The sequence below is a fragment of the Biomphalaria glabrata genome, chromosome 8 (genome assembly GCF_947242115.1).
Source record: "Biomphalaria glabrata chromosome 8, xgBioGlab47.1, whole genome shotgun sequence".
NCBI lineage: Eukaryota > Metazoa > Mollusca > Gastropoda > Planorbidae > Biomphalaria > Biomphalaria glabrata.
In genome coordinates this window covers 45,217,066-45,241,015 of record NC_074718.1, presented here as the reverse complement: position 1 = coordinate 45,241,015, position 23,950 = coordinate 45,217,066, and the positions used below count along the sequence as shown (strand labels likewise).

The 23,950-nt window shown below is 42.2% G+C and overlaps 1 protein-coding gene across 1 annotated transcript in view; it reads right to left on the bottom strand.

Annotated features, from left to right (window-relative positions):
• Positions 1-23,950, bottom strand: part of LOC106067158 (arginine--tRNA ligase, cytoplasmic-like) — a 109,962-nt gene that overhangs the window by 62,108 nt on the left and 23,904 nt on the right. The window lies entirely within an intron of this gene.

The following is a 23,950-nucleotide window of genomic DNA, read 5'->3' as shown; positions in this document are numbered from 1 at the left end:
CAATAGTTATCAATCACAAAATAGGTTCCGCTAATTTCAATGAAGCACATCTCAAAACACCCGGTCTACCAACTGGAAATCTTGCAGACGACCAAAGGAAGAGTAGAGGGGGAAAAAAGGAGTGGGGGGGTACAATTACATTAGGAGGGGGGGGGAGTGTGAGTCGGGTGTTATCACATGAGGTGATAAGTGAACTGGCTGATGGGTGAGAGGTTTAGAGAAGGCAGGCTAAAAATATCCGTCGTATCAAGGCCAGCATGAGGTCATCAGAGACAAGACTGAAATGTCAGTCTGACAAACAAATCTCGGCCGCTGCTGTCACTGAGGGAAGCAAAAAATGGCCCAATAGGATAACAAACTGTGACCAGATCAAACGTACGGAGAGAGAGAGAGGGAGGGAGGGACAGAGAGAGAGAGAGGGAGGGAGGGAGAGAGAGACAGAGAGAGGGAGGGAGTGAGAGAGAGAGAGGGAGGGAGAGAGGAGAGAGAGAGAGGGAGAGAGGAGAGAGAGAGAGGGAGAGAGAGACAGAGAGAGAGGGAGAGAGGGAGGGAGAAAGAGAGAGGGAGAGAGAGAGAGGAGAGAGAGATTCAGACCAATGTTAAGTTTCAATGCACGCAGTCACGGCCAAGACAAAAGAAACGACCTTGACTCTGTTGCTCTGCTATAACCGTTCACGTGAAATGCACTGCTCGCCTCAAACTTTGGACACTCATTGAGATGGTCAAGATAGTTTCAACTCAGTTATCTCCTCGTTGTTTACACTGTGTGTTTTGTAAGATCCGGTTGACATTCAACAAAACACACTCACACACACAGCAACAGAATAAAAGAAAATAAAGCGATATTGAAAAATGTGTTGGCGATAAAGATAAACGTAAAAAAAAACAACGAAGAGAAAAAAAAAAAGGGGGGGGAGAGATTTTGATCTAAATCTACAAACTAAATAAGGTCAAGGACGCCAAAGTGAAAGATCCCAGTTGCCAACTAAATAAAAATGACTGTGCTACAAGTCAAACAGACTTGGTTCCACGGTGCTAGAAAATGGACAAAAATTACATTTGAAAATGCCTAGCTTATCAACACTTCCTTTATTTTTATCTTTCACGGCAGTATCTCGAGAAGCTAAGTGGAGTTTGTGTCATGCACACAAACACGCAGGCGGACCCTGCAAGCTAATCGTCCACACACTTAACGTTGCGCAAAGAATATATCGATCAATGACCCCCCCCCCCAAAAAAAAAGTCATTGATTACTCCGAAACGCTTAAAAAACGTTTGAACAATAAAATAAAATAAATAATACAATCGTTTCATTTAACTCTTTCTCTCCTGACCGACGACACAAACGTTGATTCCATCAGAAGGTGGTAAATAATTACGGAGAGAAAGAGTTAAGAGGAATGGTGGTGGAAACAGGGTTAGTACTTTTGAGAAATAAGTTAAAAAGTTGGATTACATCAGATGTGTGGCTGAGTGACAGAAACCAGCCGAGCTGAGTGTGCCGAGGGGGGCAGCAAGGAAACAGTTCCCTTCCCCCCCCCCCCCCACGCATGTCCACTAAAGAGATTGCACCATAGCGCAGGGAGCTTGCTGTAGGCAGCGATAAGTATTATGGTAATTAATGACAGTACAAACTAAGACACCTTTGGCCACTCAAAACAAAAAGTGTTGACGACAGTACAAACTAAGACACCTTTGGCCACTCAAAACAAAGAGTGTTGACGACAGTACACACTAAGACACCTTTGGCCACTCAAAACAAAGAGTGTTGACGACAGTACACACTAAGACACCTTTGGCCACTCAAAACAAAAAGAGTGTTGGCGACAGTACACACTAAGACACCTTTGGCCACTCAAAACAAAAAGAGTGTTGACGACAGTACACACTAAGACACCTTTGGCCACTCAAAACAAAAAGAGTGTTGACGACAGTACACACTAAGACACCTTTGGCCACTCAAAACAAAAAGAGTGTTGACGACAGTACAAACTAAGACACCTTTGGCCACTCAAAACAAAGAGTGTTGACGACAGTACACACTAAGACACCATTGGCCACTCAAAACAAAAAGAGTGTTGACGACAGTACACACTAAGACACCTTTGGCCACTCAAAACAAAAAGAGTGTTGAAGACAGTACACACTAAGACACCTTTGGCCACTCAAAACAAAAAGAGTGTTGACGACAGTACAAACTAAGACACCTTTGGCGACTCTAAAATCAAAGAGTGTTGACGACAGTACAAACTAAGACACCTTTGGCCACTCAAAACAAAAAGAGTGTTGACGACAGTACAAACTAAGACACCTTTGGCCACTCAAAACAAAAGAGTGTTGACGACCGTACAAACTAAGACACCTTTGGCCACTCAAAACAAAGAGTGTTAAAGACACCTTTGGCCCCCAAAAACAAATAGTGCTAAAGACAGCTTTGGAGGCCAAAAATAGTGTTAAAGACACCTTTTTTGCCACCAGAAACAAATAGTGTTAAAGACACCTTTGGGGGCCAAAAATAGTGTTAAAGACACCTTTGGCCACACAAAACAAATAGTGTTGTCGGCATAGAATCTAATCCAAGTAAGGATGTACTGGGACAACATAAACATCACTTTTTTTTAGCTAGAATTTTGTGAGAATTATTCCGTTAGAACTTTTATAGGTTTAAATAAGACACAGGTTTTAGATAAGTTTCGGTGAAAAAAAATATAAAGGAAATTAAAACTATCAAAGATAAAATTCCATTCTAGATAGTTTCCCTTTTTTTTTCTTCTAAAGAAAAGCATTTTAAATTAATCAAAGCTATCTGAGAGAGGCCGAAAGAGACCCGCAGACCAGAGTTTGAGAAGCCGAGAAATCCTAATCTCTGATAACAGCTGTGAGGAGCGTTCATTTATCAGATTTCGACTGGCCAGTGAGAGAGAATATCACTGGTCTTAAGTAGACTTTGGGGGGATGGGGGGGGGGGGGGGGAGGAGGTGCCCGGTGTTGGGGAATGGATAAAAATGGGGGGTGGGGGGGAGTGAGTATCGGTAGTCTAAGTAGGATGAAAAAAAAAGGGGGGGGGGCAGGGAAAGACATAGTCAAAGAAAGTTGTCAATGAAAGATGACTAGAGGAAAAAGTGAGTGGGGACAATGAAGTGATCTAATTCCCTACAGGAGCAAGGCTGGGAGACAAGCTTGCTGCACGCGGAGTGGGACGATGAAATATGATTACATCTCTGAAAGCGGTGGCACACACACACACACCTAAATGAGGCATTAAGCCAGCACTAGTGAAAGGACTCCAGAGCCTGGCATTAAATAGACGTCTTAAGTCTTTTAACAAAGGCGTTAAGTCGGGTGCTTAAATGTTTCTACATTCTAGAACACACCAAGAAAAGAATTTGAAGAGACGAACTAAACATTCTAGAAATAGACTATAGCGATATACAAGAGAAAGCAGACAAATAGAGTGAAACCCACAAGCTGTGTCTATGTGTGTGGGTTAATATTCTGCTAATGTACTAAGTCCTGGCCTCCTTTACGTTGAATGTACCAAGTCCTGGCTTCCTTTAAGTTGAATGTACCAAGTCCTGGCCTCCTTTACGTTGAATGTACCAAGTCCTGGCTTCCTTTAAGTTGAATGTACCAAGTCATGGCCTCCTTTACGTTGAATGTACCAAGTCCTGGCCTCCTTTACGTTGAATGTACCAAGTCCTGGCCTCCTTTACGTTGAATGTACCAAGTCCTGGCCTCCTTTACGTTGAATGTACTAAGTCCTGGCCTCCTTTACGTTGAATGTACCAAGTCCTGGCCTCCTTTACGTTGAATGTACCAAGTCCTGGCCTCCTTTACGTTGAATGTACCAAGTCCTGGCCTCCTTTACGTTGAATGTACCAAGTCCTGGCCTCCTTTACGTTGAATGTACCAAGTCCTGGCCTCCTTTACGTTGAATGTACCAAGTCCTGGCCTCCTTTACGTTGAATGTACCAAGTCCTGGCCACCTTTACGTTGAATGTACTAAGTCCTGGTCTCCTTTACGTTGAATGTACCAAGTCCTGGCCTCCTTTAAGTTGAATGTACCAAGTCCTGGCCTCCTTTACGTTGAATGTACCAAGTCCTGGCCTCCTTTACGTTGAATGTACTAAGTCCTGGCCTCCTTTACGTTGAATGTACCAAGTCCTGGCCTCCTTTAAGTTGAATGTACCAAGTCCTGGCCTCCTTTACGTTGAATGTACCAAGTCCTGGCCTCCTTTACGTTGAATGTACCAAGTCCTGGCCTCCTTTACGTTGAATGTACCAAGTCCTGGCCTCCTTTACGTTGAATGTACCAAGTCCTGGCCCAGTTACGTTGAATGTACCAAGTCCTGGCCTCCTTTACGTTGAATGTACCAAGTCCTGGCCTCCTCTACGTTGAATGTACCAAGTCCTGGCCTCCTTTACGTTGAATGTACCAAGTCCTGGCCCCCTTTACGTTGAAAGAACCAAGTCCTGGCCTCCTTTACGTTGAATGTACCAAGTCCTGGCCTCCTCTACGTTGAATGTACCAAGTCCTGGCCTCCTTTACGTTGAATGTACCAAGTCCTGGCCTCCTTTACGTTGAATGTACCAAGTCCTGGCCTCCTTTACGTTGAATGTACTAAGTCCTGGCCTCCTTTACGTTGAATGTACCAAGTCCTGGCCTCCTTTAAGTTGAATGTACCAAGTCCTGGCCTCCTTTACGTTGAATGTACCAAGTCCTGGCCTCCTTTACGTTGAATGTACCAAGTCCTGGCCTCCTTTACGTTGAATGTACCAAGTCCTGACCCCCTTTACGTTGAATGTACCAAGTCCTGGCCTCCTTTACGTTGAATGTACTAAGTCCTGGCCTCCTTTACGTTGAATGTACCAAGTCCTGGCCTCCTTTAAGTTGAATGTACCAAGTCCTGGCCTCCTTTACGTTGAATGTACCAAGTCCTGGCCTCCTTTACGTTGAATGTACCAAGTCCTGGCCTCCTTTACGTTGAATGTACCAAGTCCTGGCCTCCTTTACGTTGAATGTACCAAGTCCTGGCCCAGTTACGTTGAATGTACCAAGTCCTGGCCTCCTTTACGTTGAATGTACCAAGTCCTGGCCTCCTCTACGTTGAATGTACCAAGTCCTGGCCTCCTTTACGTTGAATGTACCAAGTCCTGGCCCCCTTTACGTTGAATGTACCAAGTCCTGGCCTCCTCTACGTTGAATGTACCAAGTCCTGGCCTCCTTTACGTTGAATGTACCAAGTCCTGGCCTCCTCTACGTTGAATGTACCAAGTCCTGGCCTACTTTACGTTGAATGTACCAAGTCCTGGCCTCCTTTACGTTGAATCCAAGAAATTAAGACTAAAGAAAAAAAGCCAGCCAGACAGAAGATGTTCTAATCTTAGTGGTACGGTCTTACCACGGTCTAAATCTGTACAAATATTCCATTGCCAACTTTCTCTCTAGTGACTCCTAATGAAATGCAGACCTAGTGAAATGAAGAATAATCGTGAAAAGTACCATATAGTAGCAGCACTTAAGTAGAATAGTTATTGAAAGAAGACTTACTTAGACTTAGACTTAGGTCCTCCCGCGCCGTTCGGCGCATTGGGCGGCAAGCTGTCTCCATAATGATCTGTCACTGGCAATGTCTGAAGCCTCTTCCCAACTGGTGTCCACTGTTCTGAGGTCCTCCATGAAGGTGTGTCGCCAGGTAATACGAGGACGTCCCTGTCTGCGCTTTCCTCGTTTTGGCTTCCATGTTATCGCAACTCTTGGTGTGCGTAATTCATTTTGACGTAGAACATGTCCCGCAAACCTCATGCGACGCTCAGTCACAACCTCACTAAGTGTTCGACTCCCAGTTCGGCAAAGGATTTCCTTGTTTGAGATCCACCGCATCTCGCAGATCCCAAGGATGTCCAGCCGATAAGAGTCAAACTCTCTTAAAAGTTGGGCCAGTTTACCGCATTGATTCAGGGTTCTTACATTCCACGTGCCTATATAGTTTTCATTATGTGTCGAGTTTGCCGTTTCTGTAGCAATAGTGGTTTTACAGGGTGGGGTCGAGAGAAGCTCTGACGAGGACTCAAACCAAGGACCTCAGCTAACACCTGAACACAGGATTCCGGGTCAAGATAACCTACTGACTTCAACGACTTTGGAGGCGAAAGGGGGGAGGAGTTGCTGGCTGTTTCCTTGGTACCAGTGTCGCTGCTCGACTAGCAAAGTCGTAGTTCCGTGGTTCGAGTCCGCTGAACAATGCTTGACCGTTTTGTCAACACTCTCCTCTCTTAACCACTATTGTATTCTTGTAATGCTATTCTATAGTAGAATGCAGGCGTTCTCAGCCTGTGGGTCGCGACCCCTTTGGGGGTCGATTGACGATTTGCCGGGGGTCGCCTAAGACCATCGAAAATATGGATTGTTATTGTCTACTCTTCTATTGCTGTGTGTGTGTAAGGGGGGAGGGGTCGCGGCAAAGTGAGGAATTGTAAAAAGGGGTCGCCGAGCTTAAAAGGTTGAGAACCGCTGGTATAATGCATGTTGATTCATTCTTTAGTTTCACCTCTAAAGCTAATATCGCCACTTAGATGTGATGAACAATAAGGATCTCTCCACGACAGAAGACAGTCTACTTTTACTTCCTGAGCTTGTCGTCTGCAGTGCGCGCTCATCCTCCGACATCTTTCATCTTCCGGTCGCACCGGTCCTAAAACCCTAATCTCCAATACTCACATTTTCCAGTTTGAGTGTATGTGTTTCTGCGTTCAGGAGAGTTATCAAGGGGGCAGATAAGTGGCACAAGTATTGAGAGCCAATCAAAAGCAATGATCAAACATTCATTAGAGAGATTTCTCTCTGTGGGAAGGCAAAAGACGAAGAGATAGAGAGATGAGACTTCAAGTGGATCCCGTGAAATGCTAATGCCCCGCAAACAAAAAAAAAACTATATGTTATACACAAGCTCATTTACGTTGATGGCGTTTAAATCTCCAGAAGCCCAGCGACAGATGAGCACAACTCGTTAGAACTGGCCTTAGAACATTTCTCGTACAAGCTGCTTCACGTAATGAGATATGTAAACATGGCAAACAGATAGCAGGGGAAGGCCGGGGGCAGGGGGGGGGGGTGATTCGGGGGAAGGGGAAAAAAACACACAGAGATTTGTGATTTGGTTATTGGGTCAGATTGAGGTAATGTCAAAAGGCAATGAAACCCAAACAAGCCACGTAGACAAGAGCTCGCTCTAGAATTACAACGACTTGAGTGTATACAAAAACATGTTGATATCCAAAGTTTCTTGACCAATTAATGGTGGCTCCTGATAAACATGGCGAGATCAATCTATTAGGGTGGCTGAGTCCAATCTATAAGGGTTGCTGAGTCCAATCTATTAGGGTTGTTGAGGCCAATATAAAGGGTTGCTGAGTCCAATCTATAAGGGTAGCTGAGTCCAATTTATAAGGGTTGCAGAGTCCAATCTATTAGGGTTTTTGAGTCCAATCTAAAGGGTTGCTGGGTCCAATCTATAAGGGTTGCTGAGTCCAATCTATAAGGGTTGCTGAGTCCAATCTATAAGGGTTGGTGAAACCAAGTTATTATTTATTATTCTACGTCAGCGGTTCTCAACCTTTTAGACTCGGCGACCCCTTTTTATAATCCCCCACTGTGCTGCGACCCCCCCCCCCCACACACACATACAGCAATAGAAAAATAGGCAAAATATAATCCATATTTTCGACGGTCTTAGGCGACCCCTGGCAAATCGTCAATCGACCCCCCAAGGGGTCGCGACCCACAGGTTGAGAACCCCTGTTCTACGTGGACTATAGGAAGTGCCACCCTTGGAGTAACTTAATACCTCTATCTCACCAATGTTCCGTCTTCTATCTCACCAAAGTTCCGTCTTCTATCTCACCAATGTTCCGTCTTCTATCTCACCGATGTTTCGTCTTCTATCTCACTGATGTTCCGTCTTCATTGACCAGCTCTTTAGAAAGTTTCTTGAAGAAGGCATCACTTTCTTGTTAGAACAAAGCGCTTTCTTGTAGCCCTTGACTAGTAATACTATGTCACTGATTCTTTGTGAAGCTTCCACTATTTACTGTTCAGACTTTGTCTCTTAGACTTACTTAGACTTAGGTCCTCCCGCGCCGTTCGGCGCATTGGGCGGCAAGCTGTCTCCATAATGATCTGTCACTGGCAATGTCTGAAGCCTCCTCCCACCTGGTGTCCACTATTCTGAGGTCCTCCATGAAGGTGTGTCGCCAAGTAATACGAGGACGTCCCTGTTTGCGCTTTCCTCGTTTTGGCTTCCATGTTATCGCAACTCTTGGTGTGCGTAATTCATTTTGACGTAGAACATGTCCCGCAAACCTCATGCGACGCTCAGTCACAACCTCACTAAGTGTTCGACTCCCAGTTCGGCATAGGATTTCCTTGTTTGAGACCCGGTCTGTGTAACTGACTCCCAAAATCCGTCTCAGCCATCTTTGTTGAGCCACATTTAGTCTTTTCTCAATTGACAGATGACTTCCACGTCTCACATGCATATGTAGCAGTTGGAATGACGATTGTGTTGAGAAGGTGTATTTTTTGTCTCGAGTCCAATGGCTTGGCTAGTCTCATGCTTGTCAAACTGAATGTCTGTCTGTTGGACAAACGAAGGCAAAACCGACGTGATGTAACAAGAAACTTTAACCCTCAAGTATCAATCAGAGCAGACACCTGGGAACAAACCACAGCATCAAGTTCATATTGCAAAGAGTCATTCATTCATTTACCTAAGAGTCATTGGTGCATCTGGCAAAGAGTCATTGGCTCATCTGGCAAAGAGTCATTGGTTCATCTGGCAAAGAGTCATTGGTTCATCTGGCAAAGAGTCATTGGTGCATCTGGCAAAGAGTCATTGGCTCATCTGGCAAATAGTCATTGGCTCATCTGGCAAATAGTCATTGGCTCATCTGGCAAATAGTCATTGGCTCATCTGGCAAAGAGTCATTGGCTCATCTGGCAAAGAGTCTGGTGAAATGCTCTACTGAGACCGAATCTAAGCCAGGAATTCCAGTCTCAAGGGTCGCGACCCTTAAATGGTTTTCATGTGTACAGAAAAAAAAAAAGCTTCCATTGGAATAAAAAGATACATCCATAATGAACAAAGACTTTCACCACAGCGTGTTTGTGGTTGGTGTCGTGTAGTGTCTTTTGCTTTGTTTGTCTTTGTTCCTCTACTCGTATCACTTGTACGGGGCGAGAGTGCCTTGTAGTTTTGTTTTGAATTGTTTTTTTTTTTGGTTGCGTCACAGGGTCCGGTGACATCTATTGTCATTCTTTGTCATGAGGCAGTTCGCCTTCTGAGGTTGGTTGGAGCGGACGGTGTGTTGGTCCGTTAAAGGTTGTTAGGCTTATATCTATAGTCTGTACTAGTTTCTCGGACTTATTGTTCGGTGGGATTTTTGGACCCCTGTTTGGGGTGAGTTATTCGTTTGTGATATCTCTTATTGTGTGAGGTTGTTACTGTTTCTGGTTTTAGAGAAGAAGTTGGGTTTTGTGTTTATTTCGTTTGTGGGGTGCCAGTGTTGGAGTTGTGGGCGTCGCTTGCCGTCTCAGAAATATATATTACAGTTTTTTCAGTGTCGTTGTCAAATTGGCTATCATCTGAGTACTATTACCGAGGTTGGCAGTTTTGTGACGCCAGTCGGTCAGAGTCTGGTGGACTATGTAACCAGGGTGACAAGTTGAGAGCTGTAGCAAAGGTGCTTAAATTAATTATTGAATAATATCTTTATATATACCTATAATATATACATATATATATCTAATATATATATCTAATATATAGTGTCTATTTATCATCCTCATTGTACATACACATATATGTTCCATACAATTAAATTCATTTATTTTTGTTGTTATTTAAACTATTCACCTAGTTGGTTACCGTATGTACGACTGTGTGTGTGTGATGTTCTTGTCAGGTTGAACCCCGGGACCTTCATAGTATACGGCTAGTTAACAACCCAAAATAAATCCGAAACCTGACAAAGAAACGAGGTGAGACTCCTCGGGGTGAGACCCAATCACGAAATGCCCCCAAAAATAGCCCGCCCCCCCTTCAACAACGCAAGAAATGACTTCCGGTGCATGTATAGCAGCAGATCAGAAACAGGAGATGTGCACTTTTTTGTGTGTGTACGTGTGTGCCATGAAATTAATGTTGCTGGATAGCACCCAGTGAACTGTGGGAAACGCCATTCAACAAAATGAAGAATGTTTAAGATCTGCATCCCAAAAAGTGTACTTGACACATCATCGTGGACGCACGCCAATAGAGAGAGAGAGGGGGGGGGGAGAGATAACCAGAACAACAGTTTGCATATAACAAACTAGTTAAAATATCAAAGTTTTCATATATATATATATATATATATATATATATATATATATATATATATATATATATATATATATATATATATATATATATATATATATATATATATATATATTGTTATGACATGATTAGAAGTTAGTTATTTGTTTCGGGAATAAGGGGAAAGTTTTACTTATCAACAAGTGACGTGACAGATCTTTAAAAAATAAGAACGCTCTAAGTGACGCTACAGAGAGGACGCTTCGTGTAGAGCAGTAGAATAGATATACGGATTTACGGACATAGCTGACATCGGACAATTCCCTTCGTGATTATTAAATATATTTGTAAAACAACATCAGCGTCGACTACATATTTTGATTGTTTCGGCCTTTCGCCGGTGTTACTGAAGTAGTTTGAGTTCAGTGTTACTTCCAGTCAGACGTAGATCTACCCTAGTTATATTTCAAAGAACCAACACCGCGCGGAAGCCTTAACAATATATATATATATATACAACTAATCACATAGATATCATGTCACAGATAATTCAACCAAATAATAAACACACCGAAAGTCCATAACGTTACACTAAAACCAAGCACATAAAACAATCATTACATACATATCTTTATACTAAAGCAATGGCTCACTGGATTCAACATTACGGACTGAAGGACTTAATTCCCTTGTTAATAATAAACAAAATAATTAAAATTACCTGTACTTAATTGACTACTTTTTTTTTTTTTTTAAATTGGTTCAAGTCCTGTCTATGCCATTGAATAATTGCGCAAAGTTTCAACTTGATCCGAGAATGGGTATGGGAGAACTAACGTATACAAACATATTATCGAACAGACAGACAGACAGACAAAGTGGGTGGATAAGCTTGGTAAAAAAAAAAACAACAACAACAGGTTCGGAATAGGTCGAAGAAAATGCTCACGGAAACTCTTGAGAACATTATGTCTAAACTGCGAGCCACAATGGAAGGGGCACAACTCTAATAGAGGGCGAGCTAGCATGACGCAGTTAATAATTAATCCATTCAATGTTTACACTAAGACTGATTGAGAAATGGAGGGCTAAAGGTGAAGATGACGAGAAGGAATAAGATAGATAGAATACTTCTTCCAGTTTGTCTTTTCAGTTGTAAGAACATGACGAAGCTTTTCAAATTGAGCTCAAGCCAAATGTCAAGGTCTTGAGTTCAAGTCTTAGTGACGGGGGAGACTGTTACTTCGGGAGTTTCGGGTATCTAGGAGATCAGCCAAGTCTACTGAGTAGGCACACCAATACCTTTGAACACAACTAATGATGCAGTCATCTTGATACAGTGCTATGATGCAGTCATCTTGATACAGTGCTATGATGTAGTCATCTTGATACAGTGCTATGATGTAGTCATCTTGATACAGTGCTATGATGTAGTCATCTTGATACAGTGCTATGATGTAGTCATCTTGATACAGTGCTATGATGTAGTCATCTTGATACATTGCTATGATGCAGTCATCTTGATACAGTGCTATGATGCAGTCATCTTGATACAGTGCTATGATGCAGTCATCTTGATACAGTGCTATGATGCAGTCATCTTGATACAGTGCTATGATGCAGTCATCTTGATACAGTGCTATGATGTAGTCATCTTGATACAGTGCTATGATGTAGTCATCTTGATACAGTGCTATGATGTAGTCATCTTGATACAGTGCTATGATGTAGTCATCTTGATACATTGCTATGATGCAGTCATCTTGATACAGTGCTATGATGCAGTCATCTTGATACAGTGCTATGATGCAGTCATCTTGATACAGTGCTATGATGCAGTCATCTTGATACAGTGCTATGATGCAGTCATCTTGATACAGTGCTATGATGCAGTCATCTTGATACAGTGCTATGATGTAGTCATCTTGATACAGTGCTATGATGTAGTCATCTTGATACAGTGCTATGATGTAGTCATCTTGATACAGTGCTATGATGTAGTCATCTTGATACAGTGCTATGATGTAGTCATCTTGATACATTGCTATGATGCAGTCATCTTGATACAGTGCTATGATGCAGTCATCTTGATACAGTGCTATGATGCAGTCATCTTGATACAGTGCTATGATGCAGTCATCTTGATACAGTGCTATGATGCAGTCATCTTTATACAGTGCTATGATGCAGTGAAAATTGATACAGTTGGACCGTTAAGAATCGAAGCCACAAAGAGATGTTCCCCCCCCCCTTTTCCTTTCTGTCTGAGTTGTCTGTCATAGCCACATCGATCTGACCTTTTCCTTCATTAACAGATCAATTAGAGTAGTCCTCCCGGGCAACCCCCCTCCACTTAATACTGGCAGCAATGCAAACAAATGGAAGATGAAAGGAAAACAACATTAGAAGAGAGGGAGATAATTCTACAACAAAAGACTTGTTTCTCTTGACCTCATTCTCAGAAGTCATCCATTCCTTTCCCAACCCAAGCACCTCTTGCTGTCTGGCAGGTTATTTTAAGACATTTTTTGACTTGCATTAGATATGATGGCTGTCAAGTGTCACTGATCTAGGTTAGGACAATGAAGAGATCTGTGGTCGATTTTTTGGGGAATCGAATGGAAAAACAAGCAACAAATTTATTTAAAAAAAAAAACAACTAAAAAAAAAACAACATATAAGGGAAAGAACTACACACATTGTCAGTCATATATCTCAATACTGTAAGATATATTTCCCTTTTTCTATATCAATTTTAAAAAACATAATTACCAATAATTAATCGATTGGTTAAATGTGTTGACAGATTCATGATTTGATAGGAACAATGAATAATGGAGTACATTTTAACTTGATCCGAGAATGAGCATTGAGAAATAACGTGAATAATATGCGTACCAGACGGACGGAGTGAGCTGATAGAAGCTTGGGGAAAAAAAAAAGTAGGTTACTCTATTATTGAATAGTAATGTCAGACAAAGTGTAAAAATATTTACATTGAAAAATGACAATGTAAATGATTACTGAAAGAAAATCGTGTTCAAACAACGCAAAGGAATCAGGCTACAAGAAAACATGGAGACACGGTTCAATTCCCGCGAGGACAGACTGCAGTTCAAAACCTTTTAGCGCCTTGTGGATACTTCTATAATGCCAGCACTGGTTAGGACATACAATAGCCAAGTCCTCACTTCGACCAGTCAATGGCACCAATCTTCTGGAAAGGTCGTGTTCCAACTGTGCAATGTTGACAACTCCCACAACAAACACGGTGTATTTGTTGAACAAATAGGATTTGAAGTTGGCAATATCAGCTCTGTTCTCATCAGTGCCACATTCATTTAGACCAGGGTTTCCCAAACTGTGTTTCGCGGAACCCAACGCCTGAATAAGTGTTCCACGAACTAGTAGAATAATTAACTAGTAGGCCACCACGTGAATTAATCTCTCTAAAAAAAATAAGCACTAAATAATCCACTAAATGATCAGTATGTGCGAATAGCTCCGTTAAAGAAAAAAGCTTTGGGAACACTGATTTAGACCATAATGCATAAAGCCGTTATCACTGGAGTCAGAAGATGTGTCACTCAATGGGGTCTAGTCAGAAGATGTGTCACTCACTGGGGTGTAGTCAGAAGAAGTGTCACTCACTGGGGTCTAGTCAGAAGATGTGTCACTCACTGGGGTGTAGTCAGAAGATGTGTCACTCACTGGGGTGTAGTCAGAAGAAGTGTCACTCACTGGGGTCTAGTCAGAAGATGTGTCACTCACTGGGGTCTAGTCAGAAGATGTGTCACTCACTGGGGTCTAGTCAGAAGAAGTGTCACTCACTGGGGTCTAGTCAGAAGATGTGTCGCTCACTGGGGTCTAGTCAGAAGATGTGTCGCTCACTGGGATCTAGTCGGAAGGTGTGTCACTCATTAAGGACAAAACGATCCTTAAAAATGATTGTATGTTTTCCAAGTTGGGCAAGATTTGTTTCGCGTGCGAGGGAGGGGGAGACAGGAATGGTAGGAAAAAATTGTACCGACAATGTAGTCTTTGCTTAATTCCTCGATGTCAACTCTCAAATTTGAATATTCCCCACAGCAAAGTTTTGTTTATAAGTTAAAACCTTCCACATTTTTTTTTACAAGAAAATACTGTTAGAAACCGTAAGGCAGACTGCTAGAAGATAGTAAATAGCTAGTTTGTCAACACTTCGGCAACAAACGTGTATACTGTCCTACTTCCCTGCCAAAGGATCCCGAAGACTACATTGGTCTTAACAGAATTTACAGCATGTGTCCACCGATACCATGTAACCATTGCACAATATTAAACTATTAACATTGTATTTCCGCGAGTCAAGATACCTTAAATAACACGATTTCGATACTTGAAAAATACGATGCTTATGATATCGATACTTGATCAATTACGATTTCATGATATCGATGCTTTAATAAATACGATGTTAATGACACTTCGGTAATAAACTTGTTGACTGTCCTACTTCCCTGCCAAAGGATCCCGAAGACTACATTGGTCTTAACAGAATTTACAGCATGTGTCCACCAATACCATGTAACCATTGCACAATATTAAACTATTAACATTGTATTTCTGTGAGTCATGGTATCATAAATAACATATGATTTCGATACTTGAAAAATACGATGCTTATGATATCGATACTTGATCAATTACGATTTCATGATGTCGATGCTTGAATAAATACGATGTCAATGATATCGATACTTGAATTAAATACGATGACAATAAAGAATAGGAATTGGTGGTCATGAAGGCTACAGGTGTATGGGGGGGGGGGGGGGGCTCCAATAATTTGGTTTAATTTTGTTTCGTTCGATATTGATCCGAGTCCGAATGTGCAGCCAGGTGTCACAGACGCAGCGCCGTGGAGTGATGGCGTGTAGGGCCAATCCAGAGAAGACGTTTATAGCGCAAGCCTTTCATCTCGGTACCGAATACAGTTGGGAAACTTGGATTCGGTTAATTTGGACCAGTGTTACCCAAACTTTATCCATAAAGGAACACTTCGCACATTCTGGGTATTTAGCGGAACACTTTGCTTGTTTTTGTTTTTTTGTTGTTTTTTTTTAAAGAGATTAACACACGTGGTGGCCAAACTAGTTCGTGGAACACCTATTCAGACCTAGCGGAACACTAGGGCTACGCGGAACACTAGGGCTACGCGGAACACTAGGGCTACGCGGAACACTGCTCTAGACCATTTCTTTCATAACTTTTGCTGAAGTATAACTAGATAGGGTAAAGAGGCAGCTGTCATACGTAAGATGAATTCCCCCTTTCAAACAAAAAAAAAAATTGCACAAGTAATTGCATTCTAGACTAGGTCAATCTTCTTCTTCTTTTTTTTTTTCTTTAATGTTGCGCCTGGTTAGCGTCAATATGTTGACACAGTGCTGCCAAAGATCTTTCTGTCAATTAGAGATTCCTGGCAATGTTTTACAGCAGGCCAACAACCGGTATGTTTTTTGTTTTTTTTAAATGGAAATTAACGTCATACTGTAAGCAATCTAAAACCAACATGCGGAGCAAACTATTTACTCCGTACGGATCAAATATACCACGCTATTGAAGGCGAAGCGAAAGTAAGCCAATCAGTGCGCGCGCGTGCTTCCAATAGGAACTGACACGTGATCTCACTTCTATTAATAGTTTCAGAGACCAAATCTCATGACTAAATAAAAATAGTACAAATCAAACACAATCTTCATGAATTCTTAACCAGCCTATTGCGCACCAGCCAAATCTCAAATCGAAGATATCAAATCTCAATCTATAATTCCTAACACCCTAGACGGGCGTCTGCGTGCGTATGTGTGAACAGCGAGCGAGAGAGAGAGAGAGAGGGGGCGAGAGAGAGAGCGAGAGAGGAGGAGAAGGAGGAGGAGTGCCAGGGCACTAAGGCTGTGAACAGAACTGAAAAGAATGAATCGCAATTCGGACTAATTCCATTCCGTATGGGATACCAACAAAAAAAAAACAAAGAGCTTGTAAAAGGACAGTTTATACCGACCAGGGGATCACGTGCATGTGTTGGCAAGTCAAAGAGACATCCCGATCCCAAGAGACTCAACAGTTGATATCAACCTCACAGAGCAAACATCAGGGACATACAACTACTCCCACACAGGCTGCACATTTTACAAGTATACATCTATATTTCGTGCATGGTGGTTCCACGATGAACACTTCTGTGAGGAGGCTGAGGCTTTTTGAGCCTCTTCCAGCTGGACCTAGTGTCATTGACCTTGCTTTTTTTTGTTCTGACGCCTCTCTTCTGCCAGCGCTGTTCTCTTGTCCTGGTCCATTTCTGAGCCAGTTTTCACAGTGCGACGCCATGATTTTCTATCAGTCTATCACTTGCTTTCGTTTCCCAGTTGGCAGGTTCAATGCTGAAGTTTTGAAGGTGTCCCTGGAGAGTTTTCTTTGTCTACCTTGTGAGCGCTTCCCTTTCTTTCATTGACCACACACGAGTCGGTTAGGGATGCGAGAAGTCTTTTAAGATTCAGCAAAAGTGGCCTGTCAACCTGCAGTCGAGATTGCATCAGGATTGTGTGGATGCTTTGCAGGCCCGCTCTTTGAAGGACTCCAGTATTAGTTATTTTTTGTCATGCCATTTAACATTCAGTATTTTTCTGAGACAGGTCTTGTGGAAGTGGTTCAGTTTTTTAGCATGCCTTCTGTCTACTGTCTCCCGTTTCTGAGCAATGCGGGGAGGGTTAGGGCCCTAGCGTTCTACTTGTGGTAATACCTCCGTCTATTCCAAACATACCATAGGATGCACTAGCCATGGCGCTACGCCAAGGTAGGTGAGTCTGTTCATTGATCTCCTGTCTATGGATCGTAATGCTTGTATCCGAATAGGCTCTACCTATCCATCCTAGTGGCGCTAAGGGCCCTTTAGCACATCTCTTCATTCTGATCTAACCTGGGCTTTATGTCTCCATGCCTGTGGTAGATCTGCCTCTACGTCATCAAGTCACCGTGCTCGTAGTCTGCCTTTAGGGCGCCTGCCTTTTATTTTTTTTGCCGGTGAACAATGTTTGCCCCTCTTTCTTCTTATCTTATCTTATATGTGTAGTGACCTAACAAAACACTAGAGGAAGACATGTCTTGAAGCTAGGCTTTATTGAACAAGGATGACAAAACAGTTCACAATGACACAGTACACACACACACACACGCACGCACGCGCACACGCACACGCACACACACACACACACACACACACACACACACACACAAAAAGCTGACCTGGACACCATGACATTTTGACACACTAGAACAGATCAGTTCACAACACACAACAGGAAACGTAAATACACAACAATATGATACAGACGTTACTTCAAAAAAAAAAGAAGATGATTACGTCCTACGCGTCATGCATTCAGTCATGCATATTAACCAATGTCTTAAATTCTGCCAAGTCACTGGTTTTCCTGGCTGGCTCAGGCAACCCATTCCATGCTCTAATTTCCGTCACTATGGAAGGGGTCTTCATAGAGTTGGTATATTTCTTGGTTGGTGCGAATCCTCCATCCGGTTTCCTCGTGTATGGGAACCATAAATTTTTCTGAGGATTTTTCTTTCCCAAGTATTTAGCAGAGTTTCTGTGGTATTTTGTCAGCGTGAAGATTTCGCTTGCATATATAACTGTAGGTCTGATGATTGTTTGCGTTTATAGTGAGGCTGGAGTCAGGGAGAACAACTCTTCACATGAATACACAATACCTAAAAGGTATCAAGGCAGACAAATCTACAAAGGCTAACACGATACAGACAACTCCCTTAATGCGTTCACTATACTAAACAGGAAACGGCAAAAAAAAAAAAAAAATCTTCTAGTGGTTACATAATAATTAACAGACATCAGGTCAGACAACTCTCCCACGGATTACAAAACATGAAACAGGTAACAGTCTTAAATAAATATCTACAAAAAAAAAAAAAGTGGTAATGTATTGCGTCAGTATCTGGCTTGACCTGCTAATTAAATAAGCTTGTCTAACTAATTTGGTTTGACCTGTTAAATAACCAAGTCCTGATGGTCTGGCTTGACCTGCTCAATAAGTGGCGCGGGGCGTGGCTTAGCCTGCTACCGATCGAGTCAACAACAAAACACTTTCTAATCATGTCTAGTGTTTGTGTGTGTGTGCTTTTTTCAAGCTGCCTTGGCATAATTCCATAAACATATGTATTGTTGGTGGTCCTTGGGGAATCCAAACCTAACCCTCAAGTCCCCGTCATATCCAGCTAAATTTATTAAAGTAAATGGAAATAAGTTAAAATAGAAATATATTGGCCTCCAGTCGTACAGCGACTAAAGTTCATCTCAAACACTTTTTCACATGGCAGTGGAGCCCCACTTTGGAGAGACACTCCCGTCCACTGATCTTGCAGGACAAGATGGTTTTCGCTTTGGTGGTAGAGGAGATGGTCATTATCCGTATGGCACGCGTTTCTTCAAGAGCTGAGGCCCATGTTTTCTCGCTGTCCAACTAGTGCGGTATAGGGCTTTGTCTTCCCAAATGGTCAGTAGCAATGTTCACTGATTTTAAATCCCGTTTTATCACATCCACTTAACGGAGGTGGGGGCGACCTGTTTTTCTAGAGTCAGACGCGAGTTGCCCGTACAGAATGATTTTCGGGATGGATGTATGGCCGACGGCTAACAAGAGTGTCATGTGGCCAGCACAACCATCAACCGACTTCACGTTTCTCATGTAAAGTAAGGTACCCATTAGGGTTGGTGGTCTCCTGGCGTCCTAGCTACAGTGAGTGCTTAGCTGCTGGCAAACTCTAAGAGACTCATAAACCGACGTTACGTTTCTCATTTAAAGTAAGGAACCCCTTAGGATTGGTGGTCTCCTGAGGTCCTAGCTACAGTGAGTGCTTAGCTGCTGGCAAACTCTAAGAGACTCATAAACCGACGTTACGTTTCTCATTTAAAGTAAGGTACCCATTAGGGTTGGTGGTCTCCTGGCGTCCTAGCTACAGTGAGTGCTTAGCTGCTGGCAAACTCTAAGAGACTCATAAACCGACGTTACGTTTCTCATTTAAAGTAAGGAACCCCTTAGGATTGGTGGTCTCCTGAGGTCCTAGCTACAGTGAGTGCTTAGCTGCTGGCAAACTCTAAGAGACTCATAAACCGACGTTACGTTTCTCATTTAAAGTAAGGTACCCCTTAGGATTGGTGGTCTCCTGAGGTCCTAGCTACAGTGAGTGCTTAGCTGCTGGCAAACTCTAAGAGACTCATAAACCGACGTTACGTTTCTCATTTAAAGTAAGGAACCCCTTAGGATTGGTGGTCTCCTGAGGTCCTAGCTACAGTGAGTGCTTAGCTGCTGGCAAACTCTAAGAGACTCATAAACCGACGTTACGTTTCTCATTTAAAGTAAGGAACCCCTTAGGATTGGTGGTCTCCTGAGGTCCTAGCTACAGTGAGTGCTTAGCTGCTGGCAAACTCTAAGAGACTCATAAACCGACGTTACGTTTCTCATTTAAAGTAAGGTACCCATTAGGGTTGGTGGTCTCCTGGCGTCCTAGCTACAGTGAGTGCTTAGCTGCTGGCAAACTCTAAGAGACTCATAAACCGACGTTACGTTTCTCATTTAAAGTAAGGTACCCATTAGGGTTGGTGGTCTCCTGAGGTCCTAGCTACAGTGAGTGCTTAGCTGCTGGCAAACTCTAAGAGACTCATAAACCGACGTTACGTTTCTCATTTAAAGTAAGGAACCCCTTAGGATTGGTGGTCTCCTGAGGTCCTAGCTACAGTGAGTGCTTAGCTGCTGGCAAACTCTAAGAGACTCATAAACCGACGTTACGTTTCTCATTTAAAGTAAGGAACCCCTTAGGATTGGTGGTCTCCTGAGGTCCTAGCTACAGTGAGTGCTTAGCTGCTGGCAAACTCTAAGAGACTCATAAACCGACGTTACGTTTCTCATTTAAAGTAAGGTACCCATTAGGGTTGGTGGTCTCCTGGCGTCCTAGCTACAGTGAGTGCATAGCTGCTGGCAAACTCTAAGAGACTCATTCCTCTATCATTAGTATCTCCTAATCCAAAACTCCAGCGGTTCCCGCCCATTGCCCAAATGCATAATTTCCTATTCTGGCATTCCAGTCTCCAATAATAATGAGGAGATTCATTTTTGGAACTTTGTTGTTGCAGTTGTCTATTTCAGTGTAGAATTTCTCTACTACTTAGTCTTCACAATTGGAGGTTGGGACATACTCTTGGTAATCATTAAATCAAGAGATCTGTCTCCAAGGAGAACGGTGGTAATCTTGCTGTTAACAGGTTTACAACTTATATTTCAATCAACTTTCAATCAGAAAACACAAGACAATGTACATAACTAAAACATCATAAAAAACAAAACACAATGTACACAACTAAAACATCATAAAAAACAAAACACAATGTACACAACTAAAACATCAGAAAACAAAACACAATGTACACAACTAAAACATCAGAAAACACAACAACACAATGTACACAACTAAAACATCAGAAAACAAAACACAATGTACACAACTAAAACATCAGAAAACAAAACACAATGTACATAACTAAACACATCAGAAAACACAACAACACAATGTACATAACTAAAACATCAGAAAACACAACAAGACAGTGTACATAACTAAACACATCAGAAAACACAACAACACAATGTACATAACTAAAACATCAGAAAACACAACAAGACAGTGTACATAACTAAACACATCAGAAAACACAACAAGACAATGTACATAACTAAAACATCAGAAAAAACAACAACACAATGTACCTAACTAAAACATCAGAAAACACAACATGACAATGTAAAACATCAAAAGTAACTCAGACAATCACACAGCATACTATAAAAGTAAGTATGCCTAACGTGCCAATACAATACCGACATCACAAGGGGACAACAGAAGTGACCAACGGGAAGGCCGGTTATGTCGGCAGTTCAAGCCATTACCAGTTCCGGGAGGTAAAGATGACAGGTGTGGAGTTTTCTGTCCATTACCGCCCCAGCCTGGTTTCCCTTCCACCAGCACAAAACTAATGGAATGTCTTGGTGGCCAGACAATCGATACGTAATCCCTTACCTATTTAGCTGCATCTTATAGAATACACTACACAAAAGGGCCAGATTGGATCGCTGTTTAAGAAACATACAATTCTGAACTAACGCCACAGATTCTTTAAAAAAAACGTGGTATTGGGGGGGGGGGGGGGAGGGGATTTAATAAAAAAAAAGACTAGCACACACGGCATGAATACACTTTTTCTATGGACAACAACAACAAAAAAACAAGCTGGCATTGGTTAAAACGCTAATTATAATTGTATGAAGATCTCTATGTTCATATCAAGTCAGACTGATGTGTAAGCTCAGTGAAGTCAGACTGATGTTGTGTAAGCGCAGTGAAGTCAGACTAATGTTGCGTAAGCGCAGTGAAGTCAGACTAATGTTGTGTAAGCGCAGTGAAGTCAGACTGATGTTGTGTAAGCGCAGTGAAGTCAGACTAATGTTGTGTAAGCGCAGTGAAGTCAGACTAATGTTGTGTAAGCGCAGTGAAGTCAGACTAATGTCTTGTAAGCGCAGTGAAGTCAGACTAATGTTGTGTAAGCGCAGTGAAGTCAGACTGATTTCGTGTAAGCGCAGTGAAGTCAGACTGATTTCGTGTAAGCGCAGTGAAGTCAGACTGATTTCGTGTAAGCGCAGTGAAGTCAGACTGATTTCGTGTAAGCGCAGTGAAGTCAGACTGATTTCGTGTAAGCGCAGTGAAGTCAGACTGATTTCGTGTAAGCGCAGTGAAGTCAGACTGATTTCGTGTAAGCGCAGTGAAGTCAGACTAATGTCGTGTAAGCGCAGTGAAGTCAGACTAATGTTGTGTAAGCGCAGTGAAGTCAGACTGATTTCGTGTAAGCGCAGTGAAGTCAGACTAATGTCGTGTAAGCGCAGTGAAGTCAGACTGATGTTGTGTAAGCGCAGTGAAGTCAGACTGATGTTGTGTAAGCGCAGTGAAGTCAGACTAATGTTGTGTAAGCGCAGTGAAGTCAGACTGATGTTGTGTAAGCGCAGTGAAGTCAGACTAATGTTGTGTAAGCGCAGTGAAGTCAGGCTAATGTTGTGTAAGCGCAGTGAAGTCAGACTAATGTTGTGTAAGCGCAGTGAAGTCAGACTGATGTTGTGTAAGCGCAGTGAAGTCAGACTAATGTTGTGTAAGCGCAGTGAAGTCAGGCTAATGTTGTGTAAGCGCAGTGAAGTCATGATATGAGCCCAAATCGAAGATGGACACCTTGATGGAAATGACCAATGAACAAGAGAATTTCACAAAAGGAATTGGACCGAGCACAGCAATAAAAGTTCTGATTTCTAGGGTGGAGATGAATGTTTGTAATCAAGTCAAGACACTTGAGAATCTGATCACAATGACCAAAGCTCACACACACATTCATATAGAGTTACTTCAGTTTGACGGATTACACAATGTGATAAAATAATGATGTCATTACAGACTCAAGCGTTTCATTTCACTCATTTCTTTGGCTCAGTCCCCACTTCTCTCTCTCTCTCTCTCTCTCTAGTAAGTTCATTAAAAACGGAATGACTTCTAGACTTTTCCACAGTTTCCACTGAAAACAATCTAGCACATAGAAGAGTTTCCACTGAAAACAATCTAGCACACAGATGTTTCCACTGAAAACAATCTAGCACATAGAAGTTGTTTCCACTGAAAACAATCTAGCACATAGAAGTTGTTTCCACTGAAAACAATCTAGCACACAGAAGTTGTTTCCACTGAAAACAATCTAGCACACAGATGTTTCCACTGAAAACAATCTAGCACACAGATGTTTCCACTGAAAACAATCTAGCACACAGATGTTTCCACTGAAAACAATCTAGCACATAGAAGTTGTTTCCACTGAAAACAATCTAGCACACAGAAGTTGTTTCCACTGAAAACAATCTAGCACACAGATGTTTCCACTGAAAACAATCTAGCACACAGATGTTTCCACTGAAAACAATCTAGCACATAGAAGAGTTTCCACTGAAAACAATCTAGCACACAGAAGATGTTTCCACTGAAAACAATCTAGCACACAGATGTTTCCACTGAAAACAATCTAGCACACAGAAGATGTTTCCACTGAAAACAATCTAGCACACAGAAGATGTTTTCATTGAGAACAAACTAAGACATGAGAAATATAAATATTGTTAAATGTCTTGTCAACAATACTTATTTTCTTCTGTTATTACAGTCGAGACACTACAACACTCAGGGAGACGCACACACACACACGCACAGACGTAAAGACACCGCCAAAGACACGCACACATATATGTTGGTATGAAATTGTCGGCCGCGCCTCATCAGCCCCCGCCTCTCCGCACGTTTCTCCTCCACTATTAAAACAAACGTATCAATAACAAGGGCGGCCACTATGTGTGTGACGAATTGAAGGTTTGGGAGAGTTTGCAGGTCTTAGGTTTGGATGTCATCGGGCATTGTATTTGGGTTGGCTGGACTTCGATTCT